This window comes from Phacochoerus africanus, chromosome 9, assembly GCF_016906955.1.
Source record: "Phacochoerus africanus isolate WHEZ1 chromosome 9, ROS_Pafr_v1, whole genome shotgun sequence".
Lineage (NCBI taxonomy): Eukaryota > Metazoa > Chordata > Mammalia > Artiodactyla > Suidae > Phacochoerus > Phacochoerus africanus.
Window position 1 is genome coordinate 3,178,539 of NC_062552.1, and position 20,211 is coordinate 3,198,749.

Here is a 20,211-nt window from a genome sequence, read left to right on the forward strand (position 1 = left end):
CCGTACTGTGGAGCACTGTTTAGTTGTTCAAAAAGAGGACGGGTTCTGCCACGTGATACTGTGCTCAGGGGAAGGAAGAGGCAGTGGGGGCACGGATCGGGGAACGTCCCCTGCGCTCAGCCAAGGAGGGCAGCACCCACGTCCACAGGCACCCGCCTGAGTGCACAGGGGTGGCGTAAGAATGTGGACTGGGACAGTGAGGTTTAGGGTCAGGGGAGGAGGTCGAGGAGGGGGCACCCTTCTTTTTGCCTTTTTTTAAACTTGAGAAGGTATTATTTTGATTAAAAAATAACATGTATATCGAGGTACATTAGAAACCCCCTCGAGTCACGTAACTTGTAAACCACAAGGGGATCTCGGCTGTGCTCTCCGATCGGCCTCATTGTAACGCGGGATACGGGGTGCTTAAGAGTGAGGCTGGCCGTCTGAGGGTGCCCCTGCCCCCTCCTCATGGGGGCGACTGCTCTGAACCTCGTTCCCTCGTGGGACAGCCCTGGCTGGAAGATGAAAGGAGATGGCCCGTGCAAGCCGTTCGGCACAGAGCTTGCTTGGCAAGGGCTCAATAAATGTGAGTTGTTATTCTCACTAGAACTCTCGCTTCCCAGTGCCCTACCACATGTCACTATCACTCGAGTCTCACCTGCTGATCACAAAACATCATTATGCTACCTCAATCTCAACAGCCCCATTTTACTGAGTTTCAGAGAAAGGAAGCAGTGAGCCTCAGATCGCAAGCGAGGACCTGAAAGCAGACCTTCTGACCTGAACGGTCTGTCCTCCATCCCAGCTGTGTGAGGACCAAGTAGCCCCTATGTCCGGACAGGAAGTTCCCGTGACCTTGAGACCCTCAGCATCCAGGGGCGTGAAGCTCTACGCTGCTCCGTATGGCACCTGGACAGAGCAAACCGAAGTGCCACTTACAACTCAGTCCTGCTGCTGAGCACCACTTTCCTGAAAAGGACTTTAAATTTGTCCACCATGGTTAGTGGCGGCAGTACAAGGAGCTCAAGAAGCACAAGAAAGAAAACCCCACCAAGGAGGCTCCGTCACCTGCTAAGAAGTCAATACAGGTTTCACTTAATCCACGGCTCTAATCACTGCTGTCCCCAAACGGAGGCGTTTCCATTAGAGCGCCACCGTGTTCAATCATTCTCTACACAACAGAAGGTGATCTGTCGCAAGCATGCTCCGCCTGGGCTGGAGGGGGACAGATGCAGAGTGGACAGAGGCAGAGTTCTCACGGTTTCCCCGGGTCCTCAGCGAGTCAGCGGCGGGCCAGGGCAGGCGCCAGCGTCCTGCTTTCCAGGGTGCCTCAAGCTCCATACAGATGAGTCACGGTCCTCCTCGCTTTAATCTCTTCACAGGATTTCCCCGGAATTGGTTCCGAGTTTATTTTGGAATTACGAAGAATTATACTAAGCACACAGAATAAGTAATACTGGAGTTGTAATAAGTTCCTTAATAGACTCAAAGTAATTGAGTTCCTTGAGGGTTTTATTTTTTAATTTTTTAACAGTTTGGCTCAAACTAAGAATGCTCAGCATTTTAAAATAACTGTGATTTTAACTGCATTCCTTGTATACAGATGTATTTTAGTACAATGTAACTCTGCTTAAAAAAAGTTCATTTAGGAGTTCCCGTCGTGGCGCAGTGGTTAACGAATCTGACTAGGAACCATGAGGTTGCGGGTTCGGTCCCTGCCCTTGCTCAGTGGGTTCACGATCCGGCGTTGCCGTGAGCTGTGGTGTAGGTTGCAGACGTGGCTCGGATCCCGCGTTGCTGTGGCTCTGGCGTAGGCCGGTGGCTCCAGCTCCGATTCGACCCCTAGCCTGGGAACCTCCATATGCTGCGGGAGCGGCCCAAAGAAATAGCAAAAAGACAAAAAAAAAAAAAAGTTCATTTAGAAGGAAATCCATCTGGTAACCATGGTAGCGCCATCTCTGCTCCGAACAATCTTAGCGAACAAGCACTTGAATGTGATGGGTCTGATAGTCTCTGACACTAAAATTTAGACGAAATGTTATTGATTTAATTAAAATCACCCCGCTGCCCAAATATACACATGCCAACGTGCATGCGCACGCATGTACACACAGTGTAACTAGATCACCTCTCATGTGGCTGAAAACATCTAGTTCCAGAAAACATCATTTTAGACCCATTGGTTTCCTGACATTTTGGAAACATTTTGGGTCAGACTCGTTCCTGGGACATAACGCAGTAAAAAAAAGCTTCCCCAAAATGAGTGCTTGGAGGAAATGAAGCAGACAGTAAAAGCTAAAATTCTTGGGCCTTAGTGGTGGGGCAGAAGGACAGCTGCTGACTTACGTGACCTCAAAATCCCAACCTTTTCCTCTTTAGTAAAGGAGCCTAAGAGTTTACTGGCAATTATTATGCTCCATCCTAGCTGAAAGGAAGATTAAAACAAACAAACAAACAAACAAAAAAACACCCTGGGTTGCAGCTCCCAGCGTGGGGATGCTCCTGGGTTAGAATCCCACGAGGGAAACAGGGCCCCTAGCACGGTGTCCTCTAAGATCTTAGAGGGAAAGACACAGCAGAGCCAGGGCCTGCTCAGCCAAGGGCTCGAAAAGCAGCTTTCCTCGTTAAATAAGTTAAACTACACAAACTGAATCCATCTCTGATCAGGGAAAACTCAAAACCCAAATGCAATTCTAAAAAGTGCCTCAGCCCTACAGCTACTCACGTTTTAGTTATGGGGTACAAACACGTGAATTATCAGTTATGCGAGGCGAAGGGTTCATGGGTACGGAGGGTTACAAGAGAAGCTACAGGAACTGAGCATGAATATAGAACATTCCAACTCTGTTCCTGAGACATGAAAATCCAACATGCAATCATAACTATTCTTATCAACAGACCATGGAAGAGCTCCCAACAGTCTCACAACTATCCTGAGAATTAAAGCTGTGTCTGAAACCGCAGAGGGTGTGATCGGAGTAGGCCTGAGGGAGCTGCTCGGAGCCTGCGGTCTTGGGTGGCGTCCAGCTTTCCGTCGCGCTCACAGAAGTTCTGCACTTGAGCCTGCGGCTTCATGGAACCCAGACACCTTAAGTACAACTGTCTTTATGTGCACGTGGACACACTTCTGGGGAAAGGGTCACATCAGCAAAAAGTCACTAGGTTTAAAATTTGCCTCATATACCTTAAAAAGTACATATTCTTTGACCCACTAATTTAAAAAGATTTTTAGGGAGTTCCTATTGTGGTTCAGTGGTAAGGAACCCGACTAGTATCCATGAGGACACGGGTTTGATCCCTGGCCTTGCTCAGTGGGTTAAGGATCTGGCGTTGCCGTGAGCTGTGGTGTAGGTTGGCAGCAGCAGCGGCAGTGCTGATTTGACTCCCAAACTGAGAACTTCCATATGCCGCAGGTAAGGCACTAAAAAGCAAAAATAAAATAAAATAGTACTTTTCTTTCTTTTTATGGCTGAACCTGTAGCATATGGAAGTTTCCGGGCCAGGGGTTGATGGCAACACTTGATCTGAGCTGCATCCGCAAGCTACACCACAGCCAAGCAGCACTGGATCCTTACCCACTGAGTGAGGCCAGGAATCGAATCTGAATCCTCACAGATACTATGTCGAGTTCTTAACTCACTGAAACATAATGGGAACTCCTTATTTTTAATTTTAATTTTTTTGGGCTATACCCATGGCATGCAGAAGTTCCCAGGTCAGGGATCTAACCCGAGCCACAGCAGTGACAATGCTAAGACCTTAACTGCTAGGCCACCAGGGAACTCCCTGACCCAGTAATTTTAATTTTAGGAGTTTGTCTTAAGAAAACAGGAATGTACATAAAGATACTTATGGCAGGAGTTCCCGCCATGGTGCAGTGGTTAATGAAACTGGCTAGGAACCATGAGGTTGCGGGTTCAATCTCCGGCCTCGCTTAGTCGGTTAAGAATCCAGTGTTGCCATGAGCTGTGGTGTAGGTCGAAGACACTGCTCGTATCCTGAGTTGCTGTGGCTCTGGCGTAGGCTGGTGGCTACAGCTCGGAATGGACCTCTAGCCTGGGAACCCCCGTATGCCGCGAAAATGAAATACTGGAAATGAAATACTGGAAGCCATAAAAAAGCCAGGAGGCAAAAGAGTACTGAGTCGCATGAGAAATGCTCACCATACCTTAGGGGAGAAGAGGCTCTAGACGCATCGGCAGGTGTGGTCCCCAAAGGTGCTCTCAAGGTGAGCCTACGTCCCCATTCGCCTACATCAGTGGTCAGGTGGGCTGAGCGGCTGTCGACAATCTGAAGTCCTGATACCACACGGACCCCAGGCCGCTTGTGGAAACCACGTGACACTCTGGGTGGGATTCAGCTCTAAGAAAAAGCCCTGAGTGGGTGAGTAGCAAGGATTCTCATTGAGTCTTGGACTCGGCTCAGGAGTTTGTTAACCTGGGAGAACTAAGACAGGTGAGTGAGAAAAGTCCCTGACTGTAATTTAGGCTTACTGTCATTAAAAAGGGCCCCGAGTGACACACAGAAGCCAGTGAGGTTATAAGAGAGTTAGAAAAATCACCATTTTGCAACCACTGAGTAAATAATTGATTCAGGTGGGTGCATTAATGGGTTTCAAACCACTGGGCGAAAGGCTGTTGGGGAACAGGTTCTTTATTAACCACAGAGAGAAATGAGGTGTTTGCAGTGGAAATATCCCGCCTCCACTCGAACAAAGGAACAAACAAGCAAGAGCCAACAATGGGACCCCTGACATCGAGGACTCCTGAGGCGACGCAAGGGGAGAACGCCCTTGACCCACACGGGCTCCTGCCAAAGGGCTTACGACTCTGAGTGTCAGAAGAGACGCCCACCCTGACAGATTCAGACTGGCAAACAGTCCAGACTAAGTATGTCAATATTGAGAAAGTTAAAAAACAAAAAAACAAGGCAGAGGAACTCTTGCACACAAGGGACACTTAGAAGACACGACTAAGACGAGCACGTTGGGCGCTCGCACGGCCTGTGCACCAGAGAAAGCCCGAGAGGGAGGCCCGCGGGAGGCGTGCGAATGCCCTGCCTGCTGGGCAGCAGGCACGGACGCTGGACTCTGGGTGTGAAAATGGTGCTGCGAGAAGGCAGAGGCCAGTCCTTCTTCTACGAAGACATCCACTGCCGTCTGCAGAGGCAGCGTTACGCCTGCCACCGAGGGCCAACAATGGGGAAACTAAGTAAAAGGTAAAATATTCCTTCCTTTACAGGAGCTGCTTAAGTTCAAGTACAAGATAAGACTTTTTTTTAAAAGGAGAAAACCACCCAGAGAGGAATGACATGCTACTTGCAGAGGAAACACGCGGCATCCTAGTGTCTCGAACACTGTCTGGCACAGAACGATCTGCCGAACTTGCGGGTAAGTGCTGCACGATGTTTTGGAGAAGCCTCTGCCTCACTCCCAGCCTGGCTTTCCACCCAGGCAACAGCGAGCCGGCAAAATAAAAGCAAGCACTTCTCAGATCAGCTCCCTGAACCTGCACAACCGCAGACACAGGTACTGCCATCAGCACACTGGGACCGGCAGCGGCAGGCGACGTCCCCGGGACAGCGCCGCCTCTCCCCAGGTCAGAGCCCTGGCCTTGGCCGCTCCTGGATGCTCGGACTGGCCACTGGAGCCTCCACGATCATCTCTTTCCCAAGCCAGACCTTCTGGACCCCTCTGCTTAACAGATAATGTGGGTGTGGTCCTTCGACACCTGCGTCGCCCGCTCTTGGGCGGCTGTGTCTGTCCCTGGAAGCCCAAGGGTCCAGCCGTGGACTCGGACAGCTCTGCTCCGGGGGAAACCCAGCCTGGCAAAGCACCGTTTGACCTGCACAAGCTTCCTCTCGTGGAAAACGAGTTGATAAGAGTCCCTTCTTGGTAGGAATGTTTGCGATCCTTCGGTCCGAATTCCTCTCCTCGGGCAGAGCCCCGGCAGAGCGCGGCGTCCCAGGGGAGTCAGGTGAGCGTGCGTTTGGCTGGGACGCGGGGCTTTTCGGGGCTGCGATGTACCGGCCGGGGAGAGAGCCTCCTTCCACTCTCACGGGCACGAGCTGGCTCTTTAGCCCGATTTCAGATGGGGACACTGACTCAAGTCTACCTGCTGCTGCCTTCCTTTCTCATAGGGAAAAAAATCCTCATGGAAACCATTTACGGCGCATCAAAACGCTGACAGGAACCCCAAGCCCTAATGTCTGAAGATGCCGTGGACATGATTTATCACAGAAGCGCCACTGTTACAACTTGGCAATTAGGAAATACTGATAAATGCAAACACATTATTGATGTCAATTAAAGAAGCACGAGATTGATGAGCCTCCCGCAGAGCCCGGCGCGAGCAGGGAGGGGAACGCTCGTCAATACACATCGAACCACCGCAAGCAGCGGGGGAAATCAGGCTGCCGGGACCCCAAGGGGGCATCCACGGGACAGCCGGACTGTTTAAACAGATGAGCAGCTGGCCAGGAATGTCTTGCACGACCTCGGTAAATCCTACAGAAAAAGGCTGCTCAGCAACGATTCAAGGCAAAGTGCTGCAGAGGTCAGAGGATAGACCCACTGGCTGCCGAAGGTGGGCCTGACGGCAGGGGAGGTGCCAAGGCCAAGGTGGAACCTAGGGAGGGGGGCAGTTTTTAGGCTCGTATTTTAGAATATCTTAACATTCCCAGGTATCCTGCTTTGTAAGACCTGAAAAGAGTCTTGGATTTATTTTCGTTGTTTTTTAAAAATCTTTTTAAGGCTACACCCACGGCATATGGAGGTTCTCAGGCTAGAGGTCGAATCGGAGCTGCAACTGCAGCCACAGCAACGTGGGATCTGAGCCGAGTCTGCGACCTACACCACAGCTCACGGAGATGCTGGATCCTTAACCCACTGCGTGAGGCCAGGGATCGAACCCGCATCCTCAGGGATATTGGTCGGGTCTGCTACTGCTGAGCCACAGCGGGAACTCCTTGGGTTTATTTCCAGTGGATGACATAATCAAGGCAATGGTCTCTCTGTGCAGGGAAGAGGGCACCCGAGGCTGAGTTCTGAGAGGAGGCGCAGCTCATCTGCGAAGGAAAATGAGCTTCAGAGGAAGAGGGTTTTGGTTGCGGTGGGCTTCGAGTGCAAACATCTATCTCCTAGACAGAGGCCGACGGTCTGCAGGAAAAGAGGACCCCCCGAGTCCTAGGAGGACGCCCCCCGAGTCCTAGGAGGACGGTGAACTCCTCCTGAGGGCAGGACGGAAAAAGGCTGACTGAGCAAGACGAGGTCTCTGTTTCCGAGACAGCAGCTGCATTTCTGAAGGAAAAAAGAGGTTAGAAAATAAAGAATCGGAGTTCCCGTTGCGGCTCAGTGGTTAACAAATCCGACTAGGAACGATGAGGGTGAGAGTTCGATCCCTGGCCTTGCCCAGTGGGTTAAGGATCCGGTGTTGCTGTGAGCTGTGGTGTAGGTTGCAGACGAGGCTCGGATCCTGTGTTGCTGTGGCTCTGGCGTAGGCCAGTGGCTACAGTTCCGATTCGACCCCTAGCCTGGGAACCTCCATATGCTGTGGGAGGAGCCCAAGAAATGGCGCGCGCACACACACACACACACACACACACACACACACAAAAGAACCATTACCAGCCGTGTGAAAGCTCTCTGGGAGGCCCCAGGAAAGACAGCGCAGCACCTCTTCCACCTGGGAGGCCACTGGCAACACTGCAGAGCCTCTGACCCAACCCCTGCTCCCCCTCAACCCCCTCGAGTCACAGCATCAAACCGGACTCGTCTCTAAAAGCACCAAAAGTCAGCAAGGGCTCAAACTGGCCCTCAGTCCACGAAGAACTACAGTTTAGACAGAGAGCGCTGGCCTGAGGTTCATGTGGACAAAACTAATAAACAAAAATTAAAAGAACCTCAACCTTCCTTACACTGGTCCAAAAGCAACTAGGTTGAAGTCAGCCTTCCAGCTGACGTCTGGTTGTTCTTACGCACAAAGGCATACCCTGCGCCACTTCCCGCCCCTGGGATAGCAAAGCAGCAGATCATGACACGTGTGTGCAAAACGTGACAGAAGTAGAAGGTTCACATGCTGCTGGTGGAGATAAGAAAAGGGGCAGCCCCTTTGGGGGACAGTATCTCAGAGGGGCCGGGTATTTCCCCTCTGAGATACTGTCCCGGGAGGAAGGGAACATTTACGTCCACATAAAAACTTACATGTAAACGTTCCAGCAGCATCATTCATAATAGCAAAAAACTGGAAATAATCCAAAGGTTCGTCTGATGAGTGGATAAATACAAAAGGATACCGCCACACACAGACTGCTACGTGGTGTTAAAAAGAACGCGGTGTCAAGGTATACGCCACAGCATGAGAGCCCTTGCCAGCACTTGGCTAAGTGAGGGACGGCAGTCACAGGCGTAAATTCCATTTATAAGAAATGTCCAGAATTGGTAAATCCTCAGAAACGAAAAGCAGACTGGTGGCTGCCAAGGGCTTGGGGAGGGAGCGCTGGGAGAAACGGGTCACTGACAATGGGTATGGTGTTTCTCTTCGGGGTGAGAAGACGTTCTAAAAACGACCGCACGGCTCCGTGAACAGACGAAAACCACTGCACTGAATGCTTTTATGAAATGAGTGAATTTCATCTCAATACAGCTGTTAAAGAAAAAAGGCTCGATCCCTGGCCTGGGAATTTCCACGTGCTGCGGGTGTGGCCAAAAATAAAAAAAATTAAAATAAAGAAATAAAATAAAAAAACACAATAAAGAGAAAAGGCATACATCGACTGTTGCAACAGGTCAAGGAGCACGTGACCTTGTGAAATCCACGCAGCGCCGGCCTCCCTGGGGAAGAGCAATCATGGCCAGAACGGATCCTTCACCAGCAAGCTGAGGCTGGAGTGGCCCTGGAGCTGAGGGAACTCAGACGAGGGCATCCAGGTGACTGCCCGAGGAAGGTCTGGGCACTACCCTGCCCACCCACCCCAGCCAAAGCCCTGGCATCCGGCCCTTTGAGGGCCAGAAACCTGGCCCAGCGCCTTGGCCTTGGTCAATGGCCAGCTCCAGGAGCTGCTGTCCAGTTGCGCTTCTGCTGTCCCTGCCCGAGAGCGGATGCCAAGGGCACCTCACGTGGCTGAGGGCTGCAGGCCGTTCTCAACCAGACCAAAAGGGCTGCAGGCTTTGATAGGCCTCTCTCTTGGGGCAGAGCTGCGCCAGTCTTCTCTTCCACATACTCTTGCGAGGGAGAAGCTACGTGACCTCAGCTGCCCTCGGAGGCTGACTTGGGATAGTAAGTACTTGCTATGAGGACGCAGGTCCTGTGGCTGCTCTCAGGGCTGGGGTTTCGGGGACGGGCAGAAGTGCAGGTGGATGAGCTACCATTTCTATGGGCAGCAAGCCCTGGGCTGGGCTAAAAAGTGCCCCCTGGCTGTCCTGCAGGATTAGCCCTGGCACCATCAGGATGGTGGCACTCTCTTCTAGATGGGAGCCTGTGAGACTCTCCATCATAATAAGAGAGGGTTTGGATCCTTTTATTTATAGGAGAACCTAGAATCTGAATCTCTCCACAGGTGCAACAGAATAAAAATTATCCCCAGAACAAAGGTTTAATTTAGAGAGATCTAGAAATCAGTAATCACGAAGGTCAGAGACAGCCAGCCCACAGGTGATCCTTCTGAAGAACACTCGCTCTGTACAGGGGGAAGGCTGGGGAGATGCGCTTAGGTTTTTTTGTTTTGTTTTGTTTTGTCTTTTTTGCCTTTTCTTGGGCCGCTCCCACGGCATATGGAAGTTCCCAGGCTAGGGGTCTAAGTGGAGCTGTAGCCGCTGGCCTACATCAGAGCCACAGCAATGCAGGATCCGAGCTGCATCTGTGACTGACACCACAGCTCATGGCAACGCCGGATCCTTAACCCACTGAGCGAGGCCAGGGATCAAACCTGCAACCTCATGGTTTCTAGTCGGATTTGTTACCCACTGCGCCATGAAGGGAATTCCCGCTTAGGTTCTTAACCCTGATTGTACAAACACCTGGGAGTTGCCTGAGTCCTACCCAGAGATTCTAATTCCATTGGTCTGGAATGGCCTGGCCACAGGGTTTGTAAAACCATCTCAGTGGACATTCAGCTAAGGCTGAGAACCACCAGCCAAGGTGAAAAGTCCGGATCCCACAAAAGCCAGGTAGCCTTTGATCCCCCGAGCAATGGTTTAAAATATAAGTAAAGGTGAGTTAAATTTCAAGTGAACAAAGACACATGGGCACAATACCTTAAAACTGAAGATTAAAACTTTCTTTCTCGTAAGGAAACATATCACAGTTGTTTTGAGACTGGTGATGGCTTTTCTCCAAATATTATGAAGGGCGGAAACGGTGAAAAATGTCCCTGTATGGTCTAAAGGCTCTGAGGTGAGCGGATGAGCCTCACGGGGCATGGCCTGTGGAACGCATGCCACTCCATTTCGTCTCTGTCCACATCAGGGGAGGGTGTGGGACCTGGGCAGGCCTGGGCACTGCGGGCCTGGGGGCGCCTGTGTGCACAGGGCTCGGACAGACATGTGTGCTCTTCCCTGACTGGCCGAAAACTAGGTCCCCAGCAGCAGCCTGGAAACACTGTAAAGCCTCCATGGCCAGCGGCTGGGGTGGGGGCTTGATCTGCGCAGCCACAAACCACTCCTTTTCTTGGGGGGGGGGGTGTCAGTTCACGGGTCAGCCTCTTGCTCACCTCCTGGCGAATGCTGACCGCTCGGGTCAGCGTGCACCTGCCATCCCGGGGCATGGTGATGGGGCGACAAGGGTCAGGGGCTGTGCGTGCTGCCCTGACACCCGCTCCTTGACAATGAGCACCCGCTGGCTCTCAGCTGAAAGGGGATTCCAAGGCTACACAAGTACACCTAAATCAAACTTGCGTAAAATTCACAATACTGCAATGCACTTCAAGGACCCCACTGCGAGTCAGCGTGGCGGCGAGACCTCAGCTCACAGCCGCCGGGGCCCCCAGAGCCTCACGTCTCAGCTTCTCTGAGCCTCAGTTTCCTTGCCCGTAAAATGAGGGGAACTGCAGAGGAGCTGCAGGTGAAATTCGGCAGGAGAGTTAAGTTAACCCCTTCGTCCCCACAGGCAGCGAATAAGCACAGCCAGAAGGATTCTCGCAGGTGCTCAGTCAACCTGCAATTACATCCACTGGGTAACCTGAATCTCAAACTGGATTTGTCTGAACAAAGCGCCTGTCAAGGTCATTAGCGCATCTGATCCTCCTCCATTTTCAGGCCCCTCTGGGGTCATGAAAGCTGAGCCCTCCCGCAGGTAGCGGTGAGCAAGTGCCGAGGACGGGGTGCTCAACAAGGCCTGGGTCCGCGAAGCCCGGAGAGCTGACGTGTCCCGCGGCATATGGGGCTTCTGGACTTGCCACTGGTCCCCCCGCCTGTGATGGACAGGCTGGAGCCCCAGTTTCCAAACGTCTCTCATTCACACAAGAGGCGCGGGACTCTCCGCCGTCCGTCCCCAGAGGCGGAAGGAGGGAACCAGCTGGCTCACTCGGCCGAGGATCTGCCTTGCTCAAATCTTCGGGCCAGAGCTATGTGTCTAACGGCCTTGCACGGTGGCTTCGCTCATGCCACTCTCTTTCTCCCCCGTTCTCCACGAAAACGTGACTAGACTGTCGTACATTTGTGTCATGGTGCTGGCAGCTGCTCCCCGGGGCAGAATGATTAGAATTGCTTATGGTTCTTACGAGTGTTTCTTGTTAGGGATAAAATTTTGTTCGCGCAAGACTTTTTTGCTTTGCTGATAAACTGAATGACACGGAGCCACTGCTAAGAAGTTCGAGTACATGTAACTTGGTCCTTTGAAATTAAAGGCTCTTATCTCCCAAGCACTGCCAGTGTGCAAGGCACGGTGCTAAGTGTGAGGACACACATGGGCCCTGCCCTCAAGGGGACAAGGGAAACAAAAGCCCAATAAACCGAGACACCGCCCCTGCAACTCTCACTCATGTCCCTCTGCGTGGGCCTGTGCCTCAACACGTCACCTGAGGCCTGCCCTTCGTCCTGCTGGGAAACAAGCTCCTCGCGCCCTGACCACCACGGCCTCCAGCCCCGCCCTGGGAGTTCATTCTGGTGGACACTCTGTAACGCTTAGGACACAGAGTCTCCGAAGGAACACGACAGAAATCTGAGGACAGCTTCATCCAAGCTCCGCCAAGACAGAGCTTGCTGAGCAAGCGCGGGCCTATATGAAGAGGCAGCCGTGGCGTCACTTCTTGTTCCCTGCGTGTCTGCTCTGCCTGCCAGGCCGATGAGGGGCCCTCGGCTCCGCCTTACCATGTTCTGGATGTGAGGACGCCTTTATTTACTGGATGAAGGCAGCCCCGGGTTTCGCGACCTCTCTGCTATGTCTGTTTTCTGGCGGCTGTTCTTTCACGGCCTCGCCCAGCAGTGTGCAGCGGGCCGGGAACTCGGAGAGGAGGGGTGAGATTACGGAACCGAGCGGGACCCTGTGGGCCTTCCCAGGACGGACCTGCCTGCAGCCTCTGCTGTAGCTCCTCTCTGAAGTACCCAGAAAGCAGTATCTGAGCACATTTCCTGCCTTGTTATACAGACCCTACAACCCCCACCAGGTGGAGGAAATCCACGACTTGATGACCAGGAGCCCCCAGGCCCCGAGGACGATGTGTTACCCCTGCGACCCTGCCCCATGGACCAGAGACTGGGCGCCCGCAGATCACATGCTCTGGGACCCCTCCCTCACCCGTCTTCAAAGGCGCCCTCCCGAAAGCCGGGGGGTTGGCTGTTGTGAGCACCTGCCGCCCTGGGCTCCTTGCTTGGCGCCCTGCAATGAAGGTTGCCCTTCCCTTCCCCGCAGCCGGGGTCGGCAGACTGGCTGGACCGCACGAGGGCCAGCGCCCGAGTTTGGTCGGGTAACGAGTACACAGGCTGAACCCTTTTGTTCCCAGCTCTTCTCAGTGGAAACACTTTTATCAGCATGTGAAAAATACTGCATACAGAAACTGCCTCGAGGAATTCGGCCTCCACGGTTCTGCCTAGACCACCAGGAAGCATCTGGGAGGGTCTGACCTGCATCAGGACAAGTGCACGTGCTGAGAGCAAAGGCTTCAGAGCAGCCGGCAGCTGCCCTCCTGCACCTCCAGGGTCCAAAGCCAAACTGCAAGGCATGCCCGTGACCCTGGCACCGGCCCTCTGCCTCTGGGGGCTGGACACTGCGCTGCGCTGCCTGCTCTACAAGCGCTCCTTCAGTCTTCTCACCCCCGACAGAGGGGGCACTTAGCCCAGTGACAGCACAGCTCCTTAACAGAGGGGTGGCCACCAGGGAGTACCACCGCACCCAGCCGAGTCCTGGCCCTGCCTTGAGGGCCTTCAGGGGAAGAAAGGGCGAAGGAGGAGAGGTCTCTTGTTTTCGCTGTGTTCTAGGAGAGTCATCGTACTAACTTCCAGAAGGAGCTCAGCCCAGGGTCCCTGTCCTCACAGGTGAGCAGGACAGTGCCTGCACCTTATGCTGCCCAGGGGTGCTAAGAAGGGGGCTGAGGCGGGGATCCTGACATCACCAGACAGACCTCGGGACCACCCTGCAAGGCGGAGGTGGAGCCTGGCCTAGAACCAGGCCTGAGTTTCGGCTTAAAGCCCTGCCTTCTCTGCCTTGCTGCTGAGAAGCGGAGGGCTGGCTACACCATGGGCCCGGGAACAGTGCCACAAACAGAGGACAACCCGCCTCCCTGGAGGGTCAGGGGCCTGGGCAGGGATGACTTAGCAGCAGGCCATCCAAAAGCCCTGTAGGAAATGCTCAATAGTCACACCCAACTCAAAACTGAACGACCCCATGACCTAGCAGGTCCTCTCCTGGGCACCTATCCAGACAAGACTCTAACTCAAAAAGATACATGCACCCCTGTGTTCACAGCAGCACTACTGTGGAAACAACCTCGATGTCCCTCGATGGACGGATGGCTCGGGAAGATGTGGTGCACACACACGATGGAATACTACTCAGCCACAACAAAGGATGAACTTCTACCATTTGCAGCAACATGGATGCAACTAGAGATTCTCATACCAGGTGAGGTCAGAAAGAGAAACAAATATCACATAATACCACTTATATGTGGAATCTAAAATATGACACAAATGAAATCATCTGTGAAACAGAAAGAGACTCACAGACATGGAGAACACACTTGTGGTTGCCTGGGGCGGGGTGGGGACGCTTGGGGGGTTAGTGGACGCAAACCATTCCCTTCAGAGAGGGGCAGCGATGAGGTCCTGACTGGACCCGGCACAGGAAATCCTATTCAAGACCCTGTGATCAACCGTCACGGAAGGAACATGAAGAACGCATACGTATTGATCAGTGATTCATTCTGTTCTATGCCAGAAACCGACTCGCACTGTAAATCAACCATGCTTCATTTCTAAAAAAAGAAAAAATTATAAAAGAAAAGAAAAAAGAGTCATGCCTGAGAGCTCGGCGGACGTCAGACTCCAGGGGCAAGGGGGAGGAGGGGCGTGGCAGGGGCGTGGCAGGCCCCTCCTGGCACAGCCGGCGGGCTGGGAAGGAGACATCCCGGCACCAGCATCCAGCCCTCGCCAGCCTGTGCTCACTGATCGGGCAGCATTGCTCCCGGCTGCAAGGCTCTGCTCTGCAGGCCCGGCCACCCCCCGACGCGCCTACGCCGCCTGGGATAGGAAGGACGGTCACTGTCCCGGTGGAAAAAGGGGCTTAGTTTAAAATGCATCTCTAGTAAGATCTGGACAGCTGTATAGACGGCTGCAGACCTTGAGGAGAAGCTGTGAGCCGCTGAAAAGACCAAGGGCTGAGCTGGGCCTGGCCACCGCAGAAGCTGCTACAAAGCGAGAGGAAACCTTGTTTTTGCTCTTTCTTCCAGCCTCTCCCTCCTCCCCGCGCTCCTCCTTGGAAGGGCGGTTGAGTCCCAGGACAGCAAGCTCACTGGCAATGAGGTGTCTGCAGCTTCTGTCACCGTTCCCAAGTCCCCTGAAGCCACCGGGATCCGTGCAACATCCCTGCCATCCCTGGGTGTTAAAAGCTTTTACAAAGTGTAGCCGAGGGCTTTTCTGGAATTGGCCCCGCGGCTGTGGCTGACAGCTCGAGCCACCGCACCATAACTCAGCGTTGTGTGTGCGGTCCCCTCCCCCCGCCCACACGCTGCCTGCGCCGTCCCAGCAGCTGGGCTTTCTTTTTAAAGTCCATTCAGTAAATGCAGAGGGTCACTGACTTCTCTGGTCCCTGGTCCCAGTCCAACACTCGCAGGGACGCGGCTGGAGTCCAACCGTCTTCACCAATTACTTTCAGGATCAGAAAACACACAGGCAGGAAAGGGGTCTCCACACCCACAGGAGGAGGCTGGTGGAGATGACCGCCTGCTGGCCGCTCGGCGGCAGCATTCAGGGACCGGGATCCCCAGGGCCCCACAGCACATCCAAGTCTGTGCAAGTGATGCTGAACACTCTTCAGGGAGATGCTGTAACTTGAGAGAAACCCCAAATCCAACCTCATCAAGGAGGTTAAATTTACGTTTGTTAAATGCAGCAGACTCATGAAACGAATCTGGCGCTATTAGTCTCTTGGAAAGCAGTGCACCCAGCTTTTCACTTTATACAGAGGAGGCCTATCGGGTCACCTCAGATCCGTGAGTCCACATGACCTCTGGGTGGTGCTGTCTTCACAGCATTAAGGGGGTGAGATGCAGGGTGGGGCTGGGGGAGAAGTACTTGCTAGGAAGTGGAAACGCGTGAAGAAAAAGCATAATAATACCGATCTAACTGACTGCGCACCAGCATTTCTGAATCCAGCTGAGATTATGATAGGGCCACATCTTGGAGAATTTTCAGAGCCTTTTGATTATTTATAAACGACCAACCCATGAAATGACAGCCTTAATTACCAGACTGGAGAAGACAGAACATTTTTGACATATAACTTGGCTCTGGTATTTGAAAAAGAAAGATAACCTGCACTTTCTGCAGGAGACAAAAGGAATGAGAATTTTTTTTTCCTTTTTTTCAGGGCCACACCTGTGGCAGATGGAGGTTCCCAGGCTAGGGGTTGAATTGGAACTGCACCTGCTGGCCTACACCACAGCCACATGGAATCCCAGCTGCGTCTTTGACCTACATCACAGCTCAGGGCAACGCTGGGTCCTTAACCCACTGAGCGAGGCCAGGGATTGGACCTGCGTCCTCAAGGAGACTAGTGGGGTTCGTTCACTGCTGAGCCACACAGGAATCCCTGAATGATAATGCTTAAAGAGAGATTAAATAGCAGGACCAAAGACAGAGAGGTGCTAGATAAGGGTTAGGATTTAAAGTCAGGTGTACCTCGTTCAAAACCTCCTCTCGCCCTCCTACTCCTATTTATGTCTCTGAATAAAACCGCCACAGTTTTTCAGACTGACAGATGCAGATGTATGATCAGAAAACATCTTTCCAACAGCATCGGTGAGACGCCCTTCACAGGTAACAGGTGAGACGCATCAAACGCAGGATCCTCTGCTCGGAACTGAGCACACGCTCTCACACGCACACCGGGCCGGGGGTCGCCACCCGCCTGCCGCCTCCGAGGACCGGACACGGGCTCTCCGTCAGCTGGGGAGAAGCGCTTCTGCGAGAGCAGGGCTGGAATGGACCCTGGTCACCTGGGAGGACGAGGCCGGCAGGAAGGTCCCACCGCAGGCCGCCGCCGTGACGCTGGCCAGGAAAGCGCGCGAGCGGAGCTGCAGCCACAGATCCGCGGGGAGATTCTGGGCAAACGCTTCTTTAAGAAGGTGGCTGAACTTGAGCTGAATTTTCAGCTTGTGGTTTTGTAACTTTTTTTTTTTTTCTTCTTTTCAAGGCAGAGAGGGTGAGAGAGAGACTCTTCTGAGCAATGACAAAGGAGATGAGCCCTGGAGGCAAACTGTTCCTGAGCCTGCTGCCGGGAGGGGACCCATCGGAAAACCCACACCCCACCTCCCCCTCTTCTCTCCAAGGCCTCGCCTACCTGCTGTTAGGAGAAGGCCACTCCGCGTGAGCCCTCTTCGGAGAACAGACGCAGGCCCGTCCTTCTCCTAACCACGTGTCCCTGGGAGAATTGCTCAAACACAGGTCAGAATCGCCTCATCTAACAAGGATGACAGTGTCTCTCTCTCAAGGCTGCCGTCAGGAGAAGCTGAGACGAGCCATTTACGTGTCTGTGTGGCACACGAGGTCGGTTTACAGAGAGGGCGCGACGACCCGACACGGGACAGGCAACAGAGTCACCCCCACATGTGAGGTAAAGGCCACCTGCCCAGGATCATTCGGGAAGCGGCGATCAGAGCTGAGATGAGAGCGCCGGGCCCGTGACTTGCTTTCTGCTCCAGAGTGGTTACACCTGCTCCCACTGCAGCTGCTGCAGCAACAAAACAGCTCTTCCAGGAGTCCACAGGCGCAGAGCTCTGGCAGACTAGGCTGAGACGCATCTGCTGGACTGGACGGGAGGACAGATACCAGGGTAAAAACCTAAATGAGACTCGGGCCGAAGCTTTCTATGCAGCAACCCTGTGTGAGCTCTCTGAACACGGAAGCAGGCAGAAGCACTACTTCTGTCCACGAAAAATGCAGAGGTGAGGGAGGCGTCTTCTAGAAAGGAAGTGGAATCTTGTTTTGCACATGTCAACCCTGGAGGCATGAAGCACACCGAACAGGCAATGTCCAAGTGAGAAGTGTTTCTCCTGGAAGATTGCCAGCTGTGGGAATACCACTGCCCCAGACTTGAGGAAAGACAGGAATTTCTAGGAAAATCGGAGGGGGAGGAAATCAGTTTACATTTTTGTATGAAGAAGTCTGTTTATAGCTGCAGAGGAACTACAGTCTGAAAAGGTAACCTCACAGACAGGCCAGGCTATGGGGTGCGACAGCCCTTCTCACCGCCTGGCGTTCTTAAACTTTCTTGGGAGGCTGGGGATTTTTATGCATGTTGAAAGGGTTCATATACCCCAAAGATAGAGGACTCGCTTAGGAGGCAACTCTGGTCACTGTCTACGAATTCACGTCGATTTCCTAAGGACTGTTATTATAACAAGTGCAAGACAGGGTGTACGTCAATCTCCTGTGCCTCTAACTGCTTTATTGCTCTTTTTAAAATATGTAGATTGATTGTTTGATCTAATCTCCATTGATCTGTAGAAGCACAGGGGAAGGTAACCTCTGTTCTGTTCCCCGAAATGAGGGCGGGATGGCATTTAGAACGAGGAGGACGAGTTTGGTTTTTTTTTTTTTGTCGTTTTGCTATTTCTTTGGGCCGCTCCCGCAGCATATGGAGGTTCCCAGGCTAGGGGTCTAATCGGAGCTGTAGCCACCGGCCTACGCCAGAGCCACAGCAATGCGGGATCCGAGCCGCGTCTGCAACCTACACCGCAGCTCACGGCAATGCCGGATCGTGAACCCACTGAGCAAGGGCAGGGACCGAACCCGCAACCTCATGGTTCCTAGTCGGATTCGTTAACCACTGCGCCACAACGGGAACTCCCGAGGAGGACGAGTTTGTTTCCCAAGGAGCCAGAGTGAGAAGGCACTTCCACGAGGTTCTGACGACTCTGAATCCGCGTGATGAGCATCTAGGGCAGGAAAGGAGGCCTTTGGCTTACCCAGCAGAGGAGAAGTCAGCAGGGAGCAGGAAGAAGTCAAATCACGTAGGACGGAGGATTAGCCTTAAGCTGGAGACTGGGGGAAGCATTTTAATCTTTCTTTTGCTGACGGGTGTCACATTACTGCTTTTCAAGTGCTATTTCATTGTCTTTGAAAGAAAACATTCTTCTTCGGTTCACGCCTTAGCACTGGTGATGCGTCTTCCACCAGGAGGAAGGCCAGAAGCAGAGGGGCAAGGAACACTAATCAAATCATTCCACTTCAGGACTTTTCTTGAAGCAGAAAGGCAAGACCAAGAGAAGTCTTGGGAACTTACGAAGCCGTAGATACAGGCTGGCTTACAAGTGTGCCCATCTACAGCCTGAACTTGGAGACCTAAGATCTTGGTGAAAAATGGTCCAGGAAAGCCGAGCAGAGCGATTTACTCTCAAATGTACCAGGAGTTTCTGCAAATACTCAAGAAGGGACATGTTGAATCACGGCGTTTTAGACCTGGAAGTAGCCTGGGAAACCACAGTACAATCCGTGGACTTCATGGACGCGAAACCGCAGGTGTGCGGTGCACGCATCCGCTCCTTCAGGCTCCAGATGAGTCAGGTTCCCATGCTCGAGTACCAGTCAGTGTCCGGGCATCTGATTTTCCTCAATTAAGAGAACAAATGATGACTAGCTCTATAGTTCTTTTTTATTATTACAAATATACATAAAACGCTACCATTTTCAGTGATTTTAAGCGGATAGACGAGTGGCGTTCAGCACATTCGCAGTGTCGTGAAACATGTCTCTAGAACTTTTTCATCCTGAAAATCTGAACCTGTACCCATCAAACACTAACCCCTCTCCCTGCCCCTTCCTCTCGGGAACCAACATACCACTTTCTGTTTCGATGAATTCGACTGCCTTAGGTCCCTCATATAAGTGGACTCACACACCGCTGGTCTGTCTGTGTCTGGTGTAGCCCACTGAGCGTAGTGTCCTCACGGTTCATCCACGCTGTAGCCTGTGTCAGAATTCCCTTCCTTTTAGGAGGTCCCGTTGTGGCTCAGTGTTAACAAATCCAACTAGTACCCATGGGGACGTGGGTTCGATCCCTGGCCTCGCTCAGTGGGTTAAGGATCTGGCATTGCTGGGAGCTGTGGTGTAGGTCGCAGAGGCGGCTCGGACCTGGTGTTACTGTGGCTGTGGTGTAGCATGGCAGCTGTAGTGCCGATTCAACCGCTAGCCTGGGAACCTCCATATGCCACAGGTGTGGCTCTAATAGACCAAAAAACAAAACAAAACCAAACCCACCAATGAATTTCCTTGGAAGGGCTGACTAGTATTCCCTTGTGTGTAAATACCGTATTTTGTTTATTCATCTGTTCGTGGATATTTGGGTTGCTTCCACCTCTTGGACACTGTGAATAACGGACAACTCTTTCCAGGTTTTTTTTTTTGTTGTTTTTTTTTTGTCTTTTTAGGGCTGCACCCTCGGCATATGGAGGTTCCCAGACTAGGGGTCTAATTGGAGCTATAGCTGCTGGCCTACACCGCAGCTACAGCAACGCTGGATCTGGGCTGTGTCTGCGACTTATACCGCAGTTCACGGCAATGCCAGATCCTTAATCCAC

The 20,211-nt window shown here is 52.6% G+C and overlaps 1 protein-coding gene across 3 annotated transcripts in view; it reads right to left on the reverse strand.

Annotated features, from left to right (window-relative positions):
* Positions 1-20,211, reverse strand: part of LYRM4 (LYR motif containing 4) — a 182,571-nt gene that overhangs the window by 121,846 nt on the left and 40,514 nt on the right. The window lies entirely within an intron of this gene.